Here is a 19894-nt window from a genome sequence, read left to right as displayed (position 1 = left end):
AGAATTTCAATGTTCCTTGTTGTGACTGCACACCTAGGAAGTGCCTGTGGCAAAAAAGGCACAATGATTAAAGCACATCGAATTTGATCCCAGACATATAGTTATTTGTATTATGGGAAATGTAGTCAGGTAGAGTGATTCCATAATCTTCATAACAACTGGACTCTGTAACGCAGCTCTCACATGACAGCATAATCCCAAATTCTGCATTGGAACGTAACCATTCAGTTTTGTAAACAGACAAGGTCTCATTATTGCCAGATTAAAACTAACCACTCTGGGATCTTCATCATGCACACTATGAGACCGCCTCATAATCATTAGCACTGTGGCCCCAGGGCTCAGGAGTGACTGTATATTTGTGTCTGGGTGGAAGACTCATGTTTCTGCCAGTTAACGTTATTTGTGCTGCTGTTTAGCAGCAAGCCAGGCCCCTCACTGCAGAAGTGGTTTCTGCTGCACAATAAATAAGAGATGAGACATGCTTGCACTGGTGAGGTTTCAACCATTCAGGGGCCACTCCCCTGTTCTCTCTCCTTCCTCCTGGGCCTCGGCCTCCTTCTCTTCCAGTCCCTTCAGTCTGCCCACTCCCTCCATGCTGTCAATCATTGTACAGGTCACAGGACCCAGCAATTCAGTAGTCTGCACTCCCATCCCCGCCCACCGCCCAAACCAGACCCTGGTGAAAATCCCAGCTTGGTTAAGCCTGGTTTTAAGCTAGTCCAGATGGTTTGAAGCTGGACTGGAGATGAAGATGGTTGAGATAGCAACCATGCTGGCAATATCATGTCCAGCTGCTTGGCCAGCTTGGTACAGAAGCTGGTTCCAGCAAGATTCCATCTTAGGCTGGTAGCTGGAATTTCCACTCGGTGTTCCAAAACCAACGCACCTCATAGCAAGAGACGAGGCGAATCAGAGAACAGTGTCTGAGTACCCAAACAAGAAGGCAATGCAAGCACAGTGAGTCCATGCATGTTACATTCACAGAGATCACAGGGAGATATTGATGGGTTTGTGGTTTTCTGTTCATGTATTTTGAGCTCAGGTTGTTGGTGCACAAAGCATATGTCATTCCTAAACACAGAGATAATGTGTGTCATGGCAGGGCCTTTAAGGGAATTTAAACCGGGACAGAAAACAGTGAGGGTTACTGGGGAGCAAACCTGTTTCAGTGACCTTCCCTCTGGCCAGTGTGATCGCAATAAACTTTACTTTCTTTGGTAAAGTGTTTCTGTGTGTGTGTGTGTGTGTGTGTGTGTGTGTGTGTGTAATGAGTTCCTCATTGTCCCGAATGACTTTTATGGAAGGTAGCTTCGGTTTCTAATAAAATGAGACAGAGCATGTTATGACAAGAAACCAATCGGCTTTATGTGGGAGCAAAGTACCTCACATAATTTTTCCAGGCAAGAACAAATTGGGTTGTCGAGGCCAAAAGGGTTACAAAAGTCTATTTAATGAATTAAAATTAACTGCACTGTTGCATGTAACAACAGGTACAAAAGGAATCTTAGCCAAGTGGGCCCCAGGTACATCACACCTCCTTTTACCAACTGGACAGGAGTTTGGGGTTTCTAAGAATCTCTGTGTACTCTAGACTGGATTTTGGCCATTTAATAACAGGATTTTTATGAATTTAGTCACATATTGTTTTCTTTCATACTTCAATTTGTCTATCTGTGGTTCCACAAAGTCTGTTATTAGAGAGTACAAACCACCAGAGAAACACCAAGCACCTATGATGTACAGTACTGTGTTACAAAATGCTTACAAAAATTGCTAAAAAGAAATGCTATTTCTGTTAGCGACTGCTTGCCTATACATATTAGCATTCACTGTCATATCTTACATCATTTCATTCATTTATTAATTCATTCATTCACCCATTCCTTTAAAGGCATATCTTTAACTTTGTGCAGAGTGTAACAATGCAGACTCAGAGTGTTCAATTTAACACAATTTGAGCTTATCTGACACTGGCAATTTTCCTGCAAAGAAAGCATATATGCAACAACCACTCACCAGCTAGGCATAATCACCTTCATTTCCTGTTTCAGAGCACAATCGCAGTTTTCCATCTGGCTATCAACATCACTGCGAGCATCACCATAAACCAGCACTGCAACAAACTAAGAGCCTGCTGTTTCTCTTTAGAAAATTGCATTGCGCAAAATCTTTGAGATGTTTAAAAAAAAAACATGTACAAGCATAAGACATTTACATTTTCACTTAACACATTAACATTTACAAACAATGCAACCTGCAGTTATGGTTCATCCATCCACTTATCCACCCATTTTCTATACCGCTTATTCCTGGCCACAGGGGGTGGGGGGTTGCAATAGCTTATTCCAGCATGCAATAAGCGAGCAGCATAAACACATCCTGGACATTTTGCCAGTCTGTTGCAGGCCCCACAAACCATGTACTCACACATTCAAACCTACAGGCAATTTCAAAGTCAAATGGTACATTCATTCAGATGCATGGGAGACATATTTACAGGGGTTTCATTTTAAAGCACCTGTCCTTTTCCTGTCTTCTACCAGCTAGGACAAACGCACCATCAGCCATAGCTGCCGTTTCACATCATACAGTAAGCTTTGATTATATTCATACACTAATTATATTAGCAGCAGCTGAGACTAGCTTGGAGAACAGGCTCTCTGTGCCACATGTAAAAAAGGGAAGTAGAGTGGTACAGTGAATGGGCAGCTGGTCTGACATCCATTAAGACTGACCGATCCTCTGTGGAATGATTGTTAGTGCTGTTTCTGCAGTGCAAGGGTCAAGAGCAACAACACTGGGAAGGGAAAGCTGGGTAAAGGGTAAAGATGGAAGTACAGCAGGGGATTGTGGGAGGCCGGGGTGTCTAGGGTCACCCGCACACAAGCGAATGAGAGGTAGCTAGGTAGACAGGTAGAGAGGTAGAGAGAGGGACAGACAGACAGAGACAGAGAGAGAAGAGCTGAGCACATCCTGCACCTGGCAGCTCACAGCCAGGATTGGACCAGGCCTCCACAATTTCAACTGAACTTGAACTCTCCCCAAATCCTAGCAAGCAGTCACCACTCCCTGCCATGAAATGATGAAAGTGCAAATGTCTCATTTAATTGGCAGAGCTATAGAACAATAAAGGCTGTCGAACAGGCTGAGATGTAGAAACAAAAGACGAAAGTAAGTCTCAAGGGACTTGCTACGCCAGGTCTGCCCATTGCCAACTCAAAGGGCAAACAAGAATGCTCCAACTCTGGCCATCTATAATGGCCAACCACAAACCATCTGAGTTGTTAAGCCCAATGATCTGTCAGCTATTGCCTGCTAAAGAGCAAAAAAATGCGTAGGTTTCCCTGCCGGGAGATGTTGGTTGCTGACTGACACATTAGCAGTCTCTAATATCACTGGACAAGACTGCCGACAAGACTGGCACTAATAAATTAATGTACAGCACTACCAACAGTGTGACTTCCCGATTTTGACCCACACCCATCAGATCCACCAATATCCAAAACTGAATCATCCGGGTCATGTTTACTGGAGAAAAGGGACATGAAGATGGTGTGTTAGCACTCTGTTCAGCACTGACCATCATAAGCCATATTCTCACCTCTGCTCCCTGCAAGAGCCAACTGCAGATGAAAATCAGCTTAAGCTAATTCTGGTGCAATCCAAATCTGCAGTAAAAAGGTACAACCTGCTGAAACAATAAAAAGGCCTGAATGCAAGGTTCAGGTTTTGTGATTGAAAAAGAAGAGAGCTCCCACGGGCCAATGCTAAAAGAGATATTTTCAATCATTTTCCCAGCCAATGAAGGCTCAGATCTGACATGAGAGAGGAACTGGCAGCCTCCGCTGTCCGCGCAATAGAATGAAGCTGGTAAATGCTCAAACACACACACACACACAGCTCACATCTTTCCGAACAGTACCCACTGCTTACACAGTGAAACCTCCCTTTGAAGTTTCAGCAAATGCCGTGTGAGTCAGACCCCCTGGAGGAAAAATGTTTTTGCAGAAGGAGGAAGATAAGCACGCATGCTTACAGGAGCAGAGAGCGCAGAGCCGGTTAAGTGACATCTCGTCTTTTACTGTTAGCAGAGCTTTTTTGTGTACTGCGGGTAATTTACTGGATTTACTCTCCTGCAGTCTGCTGCACACTCCCAGCCTGTGTTCAGGATACGACCTTCCACTAGCACAGCCCACCCCCCCCCCCAAAAAAAGTCCTTATTCCTCCCTGTTCACCCTCAGCCTCACCTCAACATTCCAAGAATTCTTCAGTAGAATCCCTGTCCCCAGATCCACACTGAAGCTCCCGTGGGCATAGAAGTCTAACCAGGGACATGAGTGAGCATTATAACAATTTACTGTGTAGGCTGAGGCATTGTTGAGTTCAAACATAATGTATAACACCTCTACAGAGGCCTAAGCATAAAAAAACAATGGCATGCAATTTTTTTAAACCCTAGAAGTATCTCATCCTCATAAAATGCAGCAATCCAATGGATGAGGTGATGTCAGAGCAATTCAGACATTGCTATTGTCCAATTAATGTTTCGATTCTACGGTTAATCTCACAGCTTCTCAAGCAGTCTGTACATGTCCTACAGACTCCTCAATATTCAGCGCAATGGCTGATTGTTTCCAGCGACTTGTGCAACAAAGAGATGAGCCATCACATTGGAGGAAGGGGCTGAAGCATGAAGCAGGACTGCCAATAACAATGGAGATTAACATGCACAGGGTTACAGGGGCAGGGTTACAGGGGCCAGAGCTGACACCAGTATAATGACATCTTCAATAGGCATTGAATGCCATGCTACACCAAACTGACAAATAAAAGGGGAATTTCAGCTGATTTTCAATTACTATGGCGTGCCCTTCACCCACTTGCAAAGAAACCATATTTTTATTTCAGTAAAAGTGAAATGGAACAGGTGGATATCTTACTGTTAATGACACACTTATTGTAAAATGTATTCATTGAGAATAATAATAATCCATATTAAAACCTATTAACTGGAACATAATATCTGAAATTGAGATATCACATTAGCCATTTAAACAATAGTTATTAATTATAGACATATTCAGAATTCAGTATCTGGAATTTAATTTCACACGGCTGATATGCAGAATCTGAATTAGTAGCTTTAAATTCCTGTTTCTTTGAGGCAGCACGCAGCTGTATTGACATGAGTAACCCAATGAGCTTTTGACATTGATCCATCCCTCTCCTGGATTTCATCCAGCACACTGTTCATTCACGGGGTTTCCATAACCTTGTTTTGAATATGTCACACAGCCTCAGCGTTGTGATACTGAAAGGACTACACTGAAGGCATTTAATGGAGAGTAGCCCAAATGGGACACCAGAGCAGCTTCTCTTGTACAGCTGAGTAGTGAAGCAGATGGCAGAGAGAGGCTTCACTGCCATACAGCGCCACACTTCTGTTCCACGATGGTCCAGAATTCAATGAGCCATGCAGGGCGGGGCCATAACGGATAATCACCCTCTGCTCCAGACTCCCTAGTCCCATGAATAAGCGGTTAGTGACTCTGATATGGAAAACTGCCCAGTCGAAGAAGGGGAAACACTCCCTTCATCAAGGTCTGTCAGAAACGCCCATTAAGGAGGTCTGTCTCACCCATTAAAGGCTAACAAATTGGGTGTCCACTCTTCTGCACTGCCCATGCCAGTGCTGTCATTATTTTAAAGTCGTTATCTCCCAACGTCCAATTGCTCCTTTCAATCCCGGGATTAGAATGCGGGAGCATGCATCTCGCTGCCATAAATGAGCCCAAGAGTTAGTGAAGTCTCTCAACTGCGGAGCAGCATCATTACGGCATAATGTCATGTTCTTCTGGATGTCTTTGTGAAGAATAAAAGAGATCACACAGGTGCAGTGTACATCAGCCTCAATTCCGATCAGCTTGCTTTTCTCAGCACTTCAGTCAGTGGACTTTGATACATGTGTCAGGCGTCAGAAGCGCACACGCTTCAAACGCACTATTTTCTCTGATGTACACTCTTTTAAGGTGTTTTTATTTATTTTTATTCTTTAATTGCCAAGGTTCTCCGTGGAGGTCTATAGTGTTGCAACAGTGACAGGAAACAACCCCAGGCCAGGATTCTCATGTGTGTTAATCAGGGCAGACCCTGTGTTATGAGAATTACTTCAGTAGCGTGCGAGGCAAAGCAGACGTCTGTCAGCACACTTTGCGCTTTCGTCAGTCTATCCTCAGCAAGATGAAATAACTGGAAAGCCCATGTGAACATGTGCACGTGCTCACACCCATATACACAGACATTACATTACATTGCCCTAATTTAGCAGACGGTCTTATCCAGAGCGACTTACGGTGTAGGAGAACACAAGTGCATACATCTGACTGACGTGAGTAATAGTGTGAAACCAGGGTAACAACATTTGCAAACCAGCGAGTGTATACCGACACATAAACGATCATTATCACATTTCATATTCTAAGTAAATATTGTTGGCATTTACTTTCAGTAACACTGCATTACACTTTTCTACTTCAAGACAGTTCATACTTTTGGTTCAATAAATGTGAAAGAGTAAAATTACATTGCATAATGTGTATGTATACAGTATGTATTTTTGTCATGGCACTGACCCATATAGTGTAGAAACACTGTCAATCAAATCGGCTGTTTCATAAAGCATTCCGAGTTGGCATTGTTTCTGAAATATAGCCATGACTGAAATCATTTTTTGAAAAAGCCATTTTGAGCTTTGCATCGTAATATTTTCAACATTTACGTTGAATTTAAGTTATGTTCTTCTCAAGGTGAAGTGCATGCCATTCAGAAGACATAAATTCTCTCAGCAAGACGACCAATCACAGATTCTGTTCAATGTCTCTCCTCCAGGCTGCATGTCCCCTTATCACCTTAACTCAATGGTCCATTGTGCACTGTTTAAATCAACTGTTGTGAAAGCCACTAAAATGGTGGCAACCAAGCCGACATCAATTTAGTGGGTGTGAAAGACCAAGTTCAAAGCCTTTTAAAATACCTCCTTGAAAACTCAGCAAGGTTTAAAAACAAAGAAATGTGACCGTCAAAGCAGGATGTACGGTAACATTTTATATTATTGTCAAATGCTTGAAAATGTAACTTTTTTCCTCTTGCTTCACTGTACATTTTTAAACAGGTGTATTACACAGAATACAGAGTTGTCCTGTTTTTCTGGGCATATTATGAACACTTCTTTAGCACACTGTTCCCGAGACTGACAAGTGAGAAATGATATTAGGAAGGTGTAGGCTTTTACACCCCGTTTTCCCATGCTCTGAATGGAAAGCACTCTAAATGGCTTTTTAGCCCGGTTTAATCCCAATTCAAGAAAAATTCTGTTGGTACGAAACACCACGTTTGGCATAAGAAACCAGTGTATTGGACTTCAATTTAAGTTAAAAAAAAATCTCCATTGCAATACATACTATAACACATCCACATTTTATTGAGTTTCTACTGGAAGCTGATAATGATTACCTCATGAAAATCATCTGACCCCCACCACTGTAATTATGGTTACCACGCCTACATCACGCCTATCTGATCATCAATCCATTACTTACATAGCCCCACCTAAAACTCTGATTATCATTCCAATTCTTGTATAGTTCCACCCCCACCACTCTATCATCCCGTTACTTACATAGCCTCACCCCCACCAGTCTGATTTTCATTCTCACCTATATCATCCTTCTTTCAACCACACACCACTTTACCCTTTGTCTCTTCTGCCTATGACATGCAACCAGTGACATTTAATAAGCAGGCATACATTTTTTCAGTCTCTTTCCACTGACAAAAAGATGATGAACAATGAGAGAGAAACAGGCGGTAACCAGACCTGCAGCCCTACAGCAACCATTCTGTATACTGGGCATATAGTGTAGTCTTATAGTACACATTGCTTTTTGTTATTTTTTACTTTATTTTTTCAAAATTGGCAGCCAACGTGGAGCTGAGCAAGTCTGAACATGGACCCTTAAATGACTGGCCCCTCCCATACTTTGGGCGATCTGTACACATTATTTTATGCAGCATGGTGACCTTTTGATTCATTTGTTCTCAACTGTGCATATTATCAATCCAATTATATGACACAATCCAAAACAGAAAACTACATATATCAAATGATAGAGTATGAGTGATGTAAGTCTGAGTTTCCAGGATTGTTTTTCATTGCCTCCTTATTTAAAAGGACTCATGGGTTTCTTCTCGACTGAGAGATTATTTCAGGTCTTTAACACCCTCACCTCAATGAATGCAGATTTGAACAGCATAGGGGCTTGGGGACAGTTCTGGCAGTCCATCTCGGGTACTGTACTCAAGTACCAGTCCCACTGAACAGATGTTTCATGACAGTGCATGCTGGGACCTCCGCATATTCATGAGTCATGCAAATATATGTTGGGCATCTAATAGTTGTTTTCTTCGGGTTTTACCTAGCACGCTACTTTGACAACCAACCATGACCTGACTTCATTTATCTTTTAAAGCTTTTAAATCTCATTTCTGCGGTTTCGAGACATTTATTTTGGATATTGAATCATTACTGTGGGTATGTGAGCAGAATTATCTATGAATCACCTGATGATAAAAGCGGAATTGATGTTCAGCAGCCTCCTCAGAATCAGACTCGATTTTGAGGGCTAAATGCAGTGGGATTGCTATGCTTTCATCTTTCCACAGTATAAACAATTATACTTTTGACACCGAGGCAGCACATTTTGCATTGTGAAAGCTGTTACTTTAAAATGAGTCTTCAGGATTTCTCACTGTTCTCTGAGATAATCTGAGATGCTTTCAACTCTCACTGAGAGAGAGAGAGACATGCAGAGATGTTCGTAGTCTAAGAGAGGAAGAGGAAGCAAATTCATATTATCAGCACCTGTTCCTCACTCTAAAGCAGACACTTCCCAGAGCCCTGGCTAGACCCACATATAATTGTGTTTTAGGCAATTAAAAGAAAATAAAGGAAGCAGAAAACAGAATGCCTGCAAGAGACTCTTGCCAATGGCATACAGTTGATATACTTAGTACTTCTGCACTGAAGCCATAACAGCCACTGGCTTTGTGATACCCTGTACTATGCCATGAGTCAAATCTCTTGAAGCAAAAGTGTCAGAACGGTGAAATGGTGAGTGTGGATTTGGATTCAAGGGGCCTGAACTGTCCATGGTGCTGAAAAAGTGCCTTCAAAAGAAAACAGCAGGTAGTTTACAAACTGCGATGGGACAGCAAGAACTCTTGAATCCCACAGTGGATAGAGTTGCTGTCATAATAACTGACCGCTTTGAAACAATTCATTTATTCATTTTGCTCTTAAGAGACAGCCTTTTGATTGGTGCGTATCGAACAGTGCCATGAAGCTGACAGCACATTGCTGCTCCACCTATAGTATTATGGGCATCATGAAGCTTCACTCAATAATCACTAAACTGTTATATTTACATATATTGTCTTTAAAAATTCATCAAAATAACAAGGACATCAAGCAACCCAAGCTTTAAAATATGAATCATTCATCAAATACAGTATATGAACAGATGAGAGTTTTACTCAGCTTCAACCATGAGCTGTGAACACTCTCTTCTTGGTACAAAGTAAGAACTGTTGTTAACTCAAACGAAGTAGAAGTGATTCAGTAAACCAGTGGGATTAAGATTCTCAGCAAGAACCATGTCTGAAGGGGATGTGGAGATGAAGAGCCATTGAAATGCAGAGCTCTTTCCTGTGGGCTGCTCTCAGTGCATGTCACAGATCAACCTCCCAGCTGCCACTTCTGACTTAATCACAGTGTGTGTGTGTGTGTGTGTGTGTGTGAGTGAGGAGAGAGAGAGAGAGAGAGAGATGGGGGGGGGATCCTCATCAGCTTACTAAAGAGTGTAATTTACAAGCATTCACTTGCTGTTTTGACCAGTACCAACTCTCCACACCAAATATGTATAATACTTGAAAATTTAGTCCTCCTCTGCAATATGGTACATTGTGATATTGCGCTTCTGTAATCTGTTCTACTCTTGGATACTGCGGTGCACTGTGACTCAGCCTGAATGTTATTCTGATGGTACATTAAATATTGCAAAACATTTAGTGTGCATAATTATCTCCACCAGGAGAACTGTCATTCAGAGCTGGTGAGGACAGAGGTCAACATACACAAAATAGACTTACTCAGGAGTATTTTACACCAGCAGATACTTAAAATGTCAAATCTAAAATAGCTGTTAGAAGCAAAAAGCACGGGAATGCATAAAGAATATTTTACTGGGATTACTAAAGATAACCTTTTTATAGTCAGGCCCAAATTCCACCATGACCTAAATGCAATATGAAGAGGATTCAAATCTTTGAAACATGAACTGAGAGCAAAGCTTTGAGCTGGTGGGTATGTGACAATCATGCAAAAAAAAGAGAGAAATCAATCTCTTATTCACTAGCATTAAACCCCCTCACCCACTCAGAAATCAGTCCTTCAGAAGCTTAGCAAGGTGAGTGACACTGAAAACATTTACCATGCCTTTTCAGCATGCTCCTAAATCTAAAATGTACAGTATATTGACATCAAGAGCCACATATTTTTTCCATAAACCTCCAGAGAGGATGACAAAGCCAACTAATCAGTTGGCCTACTGCATAAACTGAATATGTAAAGGTACTAATTATGACATAACAGCAACAGACAAAGATAAATGGGCAATCACATAATCCAACAGAGTAGGGGAACAGAGATAGTCTTCATCATGATAACACACACAGGCAACAAGCAAGAGATGGTGTGTCACTTGAGAATAGATATCCAATTATTATTATTGCAACGCTTTAAATTTACACTGTCCCACATTGTCAATGCCAAGAGGAAATCATCACCTCATTTACAGAGTGCAGTATTCAAGTAATTGCATTAAATACCCAGAGTAACCACTTCTTTTACAAGTCAGTCAAAATCATGTTTCAGCACCAATTTAAATTAAGCTCTTAAATGAATGACAATATGCGAATAGCGCCTCTGTGCTAAATTGTATTTGTTATTACAAATACACTTAAAAAAGCAGTAAACGTTTAGGTCTCAAGCCACTTTCACGCTCCAATTCACTCTAAACAAGATTGCAATCATCTTAACTTACCAGCTTCAATCAGCTGCCATGGATACAGTTTTATAATACTAATGTGAGAGAAATAAGAATGGCATTTCTATTACATTTCACATACACATGTATGGTTGGTTTATACCATGGATACTCAAATCTGGCCCTCAAATCCAAATCCAGTCCTAGTTTTCTGTTCTCCCAGGTAATTAACTGAACAATCAGTGCTACAGATTGGCCAAATGTCATCACACCCGGCTGCCAGGTAAAGGGAGGGTGGAAAACCAGCAGTTCTCAGCCCTCCAGGACCATGATTTGAGTAACAAGGGTTTAGACAGCCCTCAGTTGCTTAATGCTACAAGCATTTTTTTTTTTTTTTTTTTTTTACATTGAAACATTTGAGAAAAAGTAATGACATGAATATATTTTTTCCTCAGATCCAACTCAGAAATCTGATTCAGCAGGCGAAATGCCCAAACCTCTGCAAAACTGAGCTACTTCATTTAAATGGTAATGCCTAGAGATTAATACAGCAAGTGGCTATCTTATCACAGACTCTGAATTAAACATGACGCCCCATATCAAGGTGACCAATCTGAAGGTCACTTATGGCTAGAAAATTAAATAACAGCATTCAGTCTGAGTGACATGACCATATTAGGGGGAAAAAAGAATACATCAGTTGAATGAAGGAAAATTTCGAAGAAATGTGTGGTAGAGACTGCTACCTCTCCTGTGGTGTGTGTGTGTGCACGCGCGAGAGAGAGAGAAAGTGTGTGTGTGTGTGTGTGTGTGTGCGTATGTGGGATTGTGGGTTGGAGGAGGGTACAACATAGTTCAAATGAGCAGGGAGAAACCACTAATTTAAGCCCAGCAGCCCTCGAGAAATCTGTTAGCCTGCAAGGCCACATTGTGAAGATAAGTAATGAGTGCCCAAATGGCACAGTGGCAGCATTCCCCCGCCCCTTTCAATCTGCCCAAATCCCATCTGTCCCACCACTGCAATGTCCTCTGTCAAATGTCCTCCAAAACCTGTGCACTTCGCTTCACTTTGCAATCTACCCCCTGGATCTGCACTGTCATCGAACTGCTGTACGCACAGCTGGTGCAGGCAGCCCACAGAACCCAGGGGAATAACGATGAGGCCGGGGGAACTGCTGACCGAAGCCATCCCTCCCCGGGCCTCACGATGGCCAATTACGCCTCAGGCCCCGGTACTGCCCCTACACCGGGCACTGACTGAGACAGGACGTCATTCCAGACTGTGGGACACACCACTGTGGCAAAGTAGAGGGCTCTGAGATTATTCAGTCGTTTTTGCCTATTCGAGAGCCGAGACAGTGGGGATGCTGTACGCAACAGCTGCAGAGGACAATAGGGCGATTGGTGAGGACTTTACTTACGACAGGAGCATGACTCGCATTGTGTAAGTCACAACCAAGGGTTTGTTTTTTTTCCAGCTTCAAGAAACAGCAAGCGACAAAAGTCATTGTATTCTTGTGTCATCCAGATAGAATCATCATGCAGACAGCAAGTGCCTTTGTATTTTTTGTAATCCCTACAAACAAATAACAGGTTTAAAAGGTGCCAGTATGAAATAAAGCAACAAAAACAGGAAGCCTTTTGAGTATTGTCAAAGTCTAGTCTTTTTTTTTTTTTTTTTTTTAAAGGTTTTTAAATGTGTATCAATCAAAGGACATTTGCAAAAAATATCAGCAAAACAAATCTCTCAACAGCAGAAATATAAATACCAAATAAAACAATGCAGGGTATATTACATAAAGATATGCTCCAACAAATAATATTTTTACCACCAGAATGGAAATCTACTGGCACCCTCAATATTCTGAATAAAAACAGTATTGATTCATGTAATAATTAAAAAATTTTTTACAGCCGTTACGACAATATTTATATTAATATTCTAATATTTATTTTCCTTATTTGCTATATTAATTTTAAATTAATTACCAATAAAATTGTAGATTTTAATCCTTATGTAATTTTTTATTTTAATTTTAAGATTTTTAGGAGGAAAAATGGAGAGAACATAAGACCTCACAGACCATGACTTCATAATATTACATTTCAGCCTCAAGGTCAGAATTGTCTTGAATTATCAATCATTAGACCAGGCTCAGACAAATGAATGGCCTGCTGGTAACAGCAATGTCTAAACAAAAAGAGAAGGATAAAGCCCTTACACAGCAAATATAGAAGATGCTAGTAGTATGAAAAAAATACTGTCTGGCAACACTCATCGGCCCTTTACAATGGTCTACTTCAGATCTGTTTCTAGCCCACCAATCAGACCAGAGCACTGACTAAAATGACTAAAACTGCACATAAGTTCCCACAATATCACACTCGACTCATTCATACTGTATCAAAGGTGAGACTCCTTACAGCTTGTTTTATGTCTTTGAAGTTTTTTTGAGTCCTGTTATCATGTGTTGCCAAGAAGCAGGCAGTCACACACTTTCCACCCTTCTCTAGAAGTGGAAAATGAGGGTACTTCTGAGGACAGAGCAGAAACAACAGATCTTACCAGGAGAGTCTGAAGAGCAAAAGGAAAAACTGAGGATGGGAGATTCTTTCACAAAATGGAAAAATGAGAGGAATGGAGATTTGATGATTTCCCTCAGTGATTCTTTGGTTTACAGAAAAAGAATCCACGTTGTGATTTTATGATAAGAAAAAAATATGTTCTCTCACCGCTTTGTTGAACTTATTCCAACATGAAATCATAAAAACAAGATTCCTCCTCCAGAGTTCAAGAGCCAGCTGCATACAGTCCATAATATGCTAATGCCTAGTAAATGCTCTGTTGTTTCACATTTGTATGATATTAAATCAATACTAAATGCCAGAAGCTGATACATGCCAGGGTACTGACATTAAGTGCTAATGCTGTAGAGTGTGTTAGACAAGGAGCTGATTATACCTTCACTCAAAAGCCACCTCTCTCCTGAGGTACACTGCAAGCACACGGCACATCTGGCTCCTCTCCTGCAGCTTTAACGTCTCACCCAAAAGGAATATTACCAGCTGCTCAAAACCCAACCTAGAGAGGCTACACTCAGCACCTCTCGTCTTTGCATGTCAAACAAAGCAAAAACACTGTATCTTAACCTTAAATTAATTATTTACAAACAACATTTTGGGGAGAAGACATCGTATACAGAACAGATTTTTCTCTCTGATGTCCGGATCCCTGGACTCCACTCTCCCCTACCCCCAAATTAATTTTATAAGAGGGCCTCTGTGCCAATCTCAGAAACAGAGCACTACAGCCCACCCGGGGGCAGTGAAGCCACTTATACCCTGTGCTAATGCAGCCACACACACACACACACACACACACACACAGACCAGAACCTCACACAGAGGAGAGCACACAGTTGCAGCACACTGCTTATAAAAGAACATAGCAGGTAAGCAGATCAAAAGGTTAGCATGTGACAGATGCAAGTGCTTAAATCCCCTTGATAACAGCAGGCTGATTGACATGCTTAAAGCAGAGCTTGGCTGTGCTGGGAGGACAGCCGCCGCAGTGCCATTTACCAAATCGCATTTAAGCACAAATAACATGTTTGTGATCTTTGAGGTGTGAGATCACAAATATGTGATTAGAATGTTAACGGAACACTCTAATGCTGATGTAACAATCACTTCTAGAATACTGGCTTAGAATCATGAAAAAAACATTTCAAAAAACCTACAATCTGAAAGGTTAAATCAATGCTATCACCATTATGTCAGGTGCCAGTGCTTTGAATCGAAAAGCCCATTTTATTTATTATCTAAAGACTGTTATCATAATGCTAATCACAACCCTACATTTCAGAGTCATAATCACTATCGTCATCATCCTCGTGGTCATTGTCATCATCATGGTCATAATCACCATCACAGAAAAACCCACACTCTGCAATCCTCTCTGCAAGGAAAATGATCTTTCCTACGGCCCAAAAGCATGAATAACAATGTTCCCTCCTCCAGTACTCCAGAGACACAGTGTCTGCCTGTCAGCAGGGGTATAATGCATTACCTAGCACATAAAACCCTTACCAAGTGTCCTCTCGGTGGAGAGGGTCCCTGCAACAAACCTGTTATAGTTTGTCCCTGTACACCTTTGTGATGTCTTCTGCAAGGCCTTTTAGTAATACAATGTAGCTGGGTGTGAGCATGCTTGGTATAGTTGGGTGGCAGCATGGTGTAGTTGGGTGGCAGCATGGTGTAGTTGGGTGGCAACATGGTATATTTGGCTGGCAGCATGGTGTAGTTGAGTGTGACCATGCACAGTGCCATTTGGTAGTAGCACGGTGTAGTTGGGTGGCAGCATGGTATAGTTGGCTGGCAACATGGTGTAGTTGAGTGTGACCATGCACAGTGCAGTTTGGTGGCAGCATGGTGTAACTGGGTGGCAGCACGGTGTAGTTGGGTGGCAGCATGGTATAGATGAGTGTGACCATGCACAGTGCCATTTGGTGGCAGCACGGTGCAGTTGGGTGGCAGCACGGTGTAGTTGGGTGGCAGCATGGTATAGTTGGCTGGCAGCATGGTGTAGTTGAGTGTGACCATGCACAGTGCAGTTTGGTGGCAGCATGGTGTAACTGGGTGGCAGCACGGTGCAGTTGGGTGGCAGCATGGTATAGATGAGTGTGACCATGCACAGTGCCATTTGGTGGCAGCACGGTGCAGTTGGGTGGTAGCACGGTGTAGTTGGGTGGCAGCATGGTATAGTTGGCTGGCAGCATGGTGTAGTTGAGTGTGACCATGCACAGTGCAGTTTGGTGGCAGCATGGTGTAACTGGGTGGCAGCACGGTGTAGTTGGATGGCAGCATGGTATAGTTGGCTGGCAGCATGGTATAGTTGAGTGTGACCATGCACAGTGCCGTTTGGTGGCAGCACAGTGCAGTTGGGTGGCAGCACGGTGCAGTTGGGTGGCAGCACGGTATAGTTGGGGGGCAGCACAGTGTAGTTGGGGGGCAGCACGGTGCAGTTTGGTGGCAGCACAGTGTAGTTGGGCGGCAGCATGGTGTAGTTGGGTGGCAGCATGGTGTAGTTGGGCGGCAGCATGGTGTAGTTGGGTGGCAGCATGGTGTAGTTGGGTGGCAGCACGGTGTAGTTGGGCGGCAGCATGGTGTAGTTGGGTGGCAGCATGGTGTAGTTGGGTTGCAAGATACTTAACCTGTCAGCTTCTCCAGAATTAACAGGTTCTTGCATAATGGAGTCTTCTAACCATTTAAATAATGCAATGCTTAGTACAGTTCGGGCAAATATAAACAAATTCAGAAAAAGCTTGTCAAGGCTAATTAATAGGCTATTTATATTTGGAAGACTGGGGTAGATACCTCAAAGAGAAACAAAAAACACACCAAAGTGAAACTTCTATTAGACTACTAAAAAAAAGTCTCTTTAAATGGTCAGGAAAAAACAAGAATGGAAATAAATGCCTGTCTCCAACAAACCTACACAGTAAAAATGCATCACTGTCCATTCATTTTCCATATCAGAACAGTTACAGTTAGAGTTACCAGCAAGTGTATAGACTTTTTTTCACCAGAGACATTTTGGTATTGATATTCAGATCAGATGCTATTAAGTATGCAGAGGAAAGTTTGCTTGCACATTGGGATGATCCAGAGTGAGTGTGCAAATAATAGGGGCAACAAGAAAAGCTCATAAATATTCACAGAAATGCAAAACAGTTTTTATGACTGTGACCTCGCAATAGGGACATAAAGCCATTCCATCAACAGATTTCAAGCAAATTCTACCTCCAGCATTCCACAGTTCATTGTCACAGATACGTTCACTCAATGAACCCAGGAGGGACATTCCTTTTGGGATAGCTTGAGTAACAACCTATGAAATATGATGAAATAAATGACAATAAATCCTACATTTTGTTTAAAGGTGAGCTAAAGTACTGTGTACTTAAGCATGCCTGCTTTATATTAGAAATGATGGAAGTTTCTAAACAATAACCACCATGGATCAACAGAGAATCTGCATACCCAGCTACCAGTTTTTAAACTAGATCAAGCACAGGTAAATCCAGTAAATTTAGCATCTGATAAATGCAATATGTATGTCAGTAAGTTCCATTGATAAAGGAAATATATTATTCACAGAACAATATAATAAACTCCTCTGTGCTGAATGCATTCTGAACAATTGCTCGACTCATAATTTATTTACAATACATTTGAATTGGGCATGTCAACTGGCCTACAGCCAGAGGTGGCAGGGTCCATTTGCAGATGGGGCACTGTCGTTGTACCATTGGGCAAGGCGCATAACTTAAATTACTTTAGGACAAATGGATAGTATAGAAATTAAAGCAGTGCCAGTCACTCTGGATCAGAGCATCTGCTAAGTGCCAAAATGTAGCCTAATGAAATGTGTGCATTTTTCCATCCCAACAAAACAGGGGAATTCCATCCACATCATCTCCACCAGACTGGGCTTTAAGAACTGCAGGGTTCATGGAACGTACTAGTTCTTAAAATCACAGATAATGCAATCCACTATAGAGTAGTAACTCCACCAATCAAACTTTCTTTTTTCACCGATGTACACATTTTGAATATTGAACTGAATATTCATTCAAATCAATGTGAAGTGCACTTTTTTCCCCTTCTTTTTTTACTCATACAATCGATATGAAGAATATTACCGAAGGGATCCCATGCTGAACATCAGGGAGCAGCACATGATTTGAGCGTGTAAATTCAGAACCATTTTCATCCATCCACAACCCAGCCAAATGATTTCCCAAGCCGAGGTGCAGGACGTTGATACATTAACCATTAATATTAAAACAGGAACTACACAAGCTTTTACCGCTGTGAATGTCAATTAATGAAATTCTGGCTTATTTGGTAGATCTACAGTGGTATGCGAAAATCGGGCTATATTCTAGAATATGGAAATGCAGTCCCTGCATTTTCGAATCATTAATGAAAGTAATGGGAATCCCTCGAGAGCTCGTTATGAGAAATAAATCACTCAGAAACTGAGATTAGATGGAGCAGCGAGAGGGCCAGGAGAACGAGGACGTGGGCTTAGCGTGTGCGTTCAATCAATTCATCAATCATTTAATGACGTTTGATTCGTTGTAAGCCGGCAACGCGCGCCGCACATGCAACTGTTAATTACACGCCAACAATAGTGCTGGCCGAACGCAGCTTCCTTTTAAAACTGACATGCAACAGTTAAACCCACAGTCCATAAAAAAAAAAAAAAATATATATATATATATATATATATATATATATATATATATATATAAGGACTTTTCTTGTTTGTGTAGCTGATCACAAATTCTGTTCCAAGTTTTGTTGCAGTCATTGTCCATGCGCTTCTTATCTGGAGCGAATATATGATGCACCTTTCCAGTGGAGTGCCTTATTGTAAAGACTATCCCTGTAACGATTCTAATACTTCTTTTAATCCATTTTCATTGTATTCACTTGAGTTTACATTACTGAGATGGAGTATCTTCGGGTTTGTGCATACACCAAGCTTCTCTTCGTTTGCGAAATGAAATGTACTATCACGCTCTACACCCGGTAAAAAGCAGTTGCCTCTTCCAAAAATGTGCTTTCTCCTCCGCCACGCGAGTTAATGCACTCTTACAGATAGGGAAACTATAACAAGCTCAGGGAGCATTGCACGCATTTTTGTGAGAGAACACAACAAAAGTGTCATTCATGAAAAATTTAAATACATGATGTTCGTTTCTACGTGCACGTTAACTAAACCGCTTCCAAGGAACCACGCGTTAAAATATTAAGCGTAACTAGAACTAAATTCAGTTTTTATAAAATACTGAAGCTTTAAAGCACCTCCCACTACAATGTAGCTAGATAAATAATACGCTCTTCATTCATAAACACTGCGCATCCCAAATGCCATTTAAGTCATATAAGGATAAAAGCATATTCAGCGACTTACCTGCGACAACAAACGTGAATTATTTTTGCACTGACAAATGATCTCCTTTTTAACAGTGAAAGTGATCGTTGCACGCTTGCTTTGTGCCTGCGATCACATCGAGATTGCTAATAAACCCCGGAATCTGAAGAATATAAAAGCGAGGGCAGGGACCAGCCCTGGAACGTGTTTAAGAGAATACGCGTAGCATTGCAGTTCCCTGGCAGACTATATAGTGGAATAGCAACAGACCACCACCACCAAACCCCACCCGTGAATCGAAACGGAACGTACAACGCTGTCTTGATGTCACAGTAATATTTACATCCATTGTTTTCATGCACATTCTCATTGAAAACACCACATTTCAGGTTAATATAAATACACACAGTTTCTGTTAATTGAGCAAGTTAATAAAAATATGTTTTTAAATAAAAATAAAAAAGCGTTTGTGCGCTCTACGTGAATGTATCCGTATGATTACAGCCTATTCGATGAAAAAAATTCACACAAATGAAAAAAACTGCATTCCTCACTAAAAACAAAATTGTTTCATATTCAATACAATCAAGCATGATAAAGTAACAAGGCCACGTAGGTAAGTGGAAGAAATGAAATTTAAAAAATATGCCACGCTTTAAGCTCAATAAATATGCAACCAAAATACAGAATGATATCAGAATGATAGATTAAATGACCCATCTGGCCGTCTTTGAACATCTGAAACAAATGGTTACCTACTGTTGAACCAGGTGTGCTCTATTGACAGCGTTAATTGTTTGTTTGTTTTAATGTGCACAACAGGCTTGATTAAATTGTAAAACAT

At 41.4% G+C, this 19894-nt stretch overlaps 1 protein-coding gene across 6 annotated transcripts in view; it reads right to left on the bottom strand.

Annotated features, from left to right (window-relative positions):
- Window positions 1-19306, bottom strand: part of LOC135242699 (amyloid-beta A4 precursor protein-binding family A member 2-like) — a 59769-nt gene extending 40463 nt beyond the window's left edge. For 2 of the 6 annotated variants that reach the window (XM_064313885.1, XM_064313886.1), the window contains exon 1: window positions 19090-19306. The gene's annotated coding sequence lies outside the window, so the exon portion shown is untranslated. The remainder of the gene's footprint in view (window positions 1-19089) is intronic. The other 4 variants (XM_064313884.1, XM_064313889.1, XM_064313888.1 and 1 more) reach the window with 2 other exon arrangements.
- Window positions 19307-19894: the final 588 nt, after the last annotated feature.

The sequence above is a fragment of the Anguilla rostrata genome, chromosome 16, assembly GCF_018555375.3.
Source record: "Anguilla rostrata isolate EN2019 chromosome 16, ASM1855537v3, whole genome shotgun sequence".
Classification (NCBI taxonomy): Eukaryota; Metazoa; Chordata; class Actinopteri; order Anguilliformes; family Anguillidae; genus Anguilla; species Anguilla rostrata.
The sequence above is the reverse complement of the archived record's forward strand: the minus strand, read 5'-3'. Positions and strand labels throughout refer to the sequence as shown.